Source organism: Phytophthora infestans, genomic scaffold, assembly GCF_000142945.1.
Source record: "Phytophthora infestans T30-4 supercont1.149 genomic scaffold, whole genome shotgun sequence".
NCBI lineage: Eukaryota > Oomycota > Peronosporomycetes > Peronosporales > Peronosporaceae > Phytophthora > Phytophthora infestans.
Window position 1 is genome coordinate 49,628 of NW_003303610.1, and position 2,324 is coordinate 51,951.

The following is a 2,324-nucleotide window of genomic DNA, read 5'->3' on the forward strand; positions in this document are numbered from 1 at the left end:
ACCTCGCGGTGGATCTTGACTCTTCATTAGCCGTGGCTACTAGATCCACCGTCAGAGAGCACCGACCATCCTTCCTTCATAGGATCCGCACTCGATCCACTCTTGTATAGTATATCCCATATCCATCTTAGTGAATCCAGGTAAGGGTGGATCCGAGGTAAGTCTTGGTGGATCTTGCCTTCTCGTACATCGCTCATATCAGATCCATCGTCATTCCATACGGGGTGCTGCTCGCCATGGCTAATCCACCACAGGCAACTTGCACCCGTGCCAAACAACCCAAATCCTCTATAATCACTTGAAATTGTCACTGATTCGGGATAGTGACCCCGCGTCTGGACCATTCTCTTATTTCTGAGAAAGCACTTCACCACAGATCTGAATGCCTTGCTCTTCTATTGCCCCCCTACGAAGAGAGTCAACGAGGACCGGGATGGATTGATGAGACTGGTGATGCCAGAAACCTTGCAACAGGATGTCCTACACCACTACCATGCTAGCCTGGAAGGCGGACATCAGGGTATTGGTCGGACCTACCAACGGATCCGGGAATGTTTCCACTGGAGGGGACTATTCAAGAGCGTACAACGATATGTCGGTGGATGCGTGGATTGTGAGACAGGCAAGGGCAGGCCCACAATCGAAGAGGAGTCACCTGGGAATGTCCAAGCGACTTACCCTTTCCAAATCATAGCCATGGATCACATCCCCTCGTTGCCCAAGTCGTTCAAAGGAAACACAGAATTGTTGATCTGGGTGGATCTGTTTACCGGATACGTGATAGCCAAAGCTAGTGCGTCTAGAACTGCACAAGCCATTGCCGAATCGTACGAGAAGTGCGTTTTCCGAAGATTGGGGGCTAGTGAGATGATTAGACATGATCGGGAGCCAGGATTTATGTCTGATTTCTTTCGAGCTTTCAACCGGATCCTGGGGCAGAGACAGCGGGCAACCATGGCATATCGTCCCCAAGCTAACGGATTGGCCGAGCGCATGATACAGACGATCACGAGGGCACTCAAGATGTATGTCCAGGATTTGGATCAGAGGGATTGGGATGAGTACGCAGAACGACTCCCCTTCGCGATGAACACCGCTCAAGACAGGGATCCGGGGTGACACCCCATTTTACTTGGTACATGGGGGGATCCCAAATCCACCCTAGAAGCAGCCATTCCGGTATGTAGCACCAAGAAGAGAAACCGAGATCCAAGGCGATGGCGATACCAAGTCCAGAAATACTACCAGCAAGCTAGATCCCAGTTGAACGAACGACTGCGGAGTGCGATACAGGATCGAGCGGATCGACACAACGAAGACGCCCGTCCGCATCAAATCCAAGTGGGATCGCAGGTGTGGCTTTATTTGGACCAATTGAAAGAAGGGTACGCCCACAAATTGGCCCATCTATGGCGTGGACCGTTCCGGGTGAGCGAGAAGATTGGAGAACATGCGTTAAAGCTGGAAACGGCAGGTACCGAATATCGCCTGCTCCCTGTAGTACACGTATCCAAGCTGAAGTTGGTCAAAGAATACCCGGATCGGCCGCAGATCCGTCTTTCGGTGGATGAATCCGACCGGGTGGATTTCGACGAAGTCCTCCTACCGGAAGATAGTTGGAATGTGGATCTCGAAGACGACGAGTTCGAAGTCGAGAAGATCACCGATATGAGGTCAGGGAAGCGAACTAGATACGGACGGATTTACCGTGAATTTCTGGTGTATTGGCGTGGATATGACGAACCCAGTTGGGTAGACGAGGCAGATCTGAACTGTGGAGCATTACTCTATGATTTCTTGAGGGATCGTACGAATCGTAACAGATTCGGCGTGATGCAGTCTCATGAAGAAGAGTAGGAAGGGGATTCATAGATGTGCGTTGGTCATGTCGATGAGAGGATGAAAAAGGACCCACAGGAAGGGTGTGGATCGGGAGGAAGTGGATCGCTGATGTGAGTTGGTCACATCGGAAAGAAAGAGAAGACGAATCCACAGGAGGAGTGTGGATTAGGAGAAAGGAGTGAATGTTTATGCATTAAGAGTGACGTTTTACATGCGAAGAGTCCAGCTTGGTTTCAAGCGCGAGCTTTCGAGAGCCCGAACTATACTGACCCAATTGAGACTGGGTCGTAGGCGCTGGATCCGGGGGAAACCCAAGCGTGGATCCAACCCGGATCTAGAATCCAGCCCAGATCCAGGTGTACGCTGAAAGGGTGGATCCAGCCCAGATCCAGATGTAAGCTGAAAGGGTGGATCCAGCCTAGATTCAGGTGTACCCCGAACCGGGTGGATCTAGCCCAGATCCAGGTGTACGCCGGTAGGTG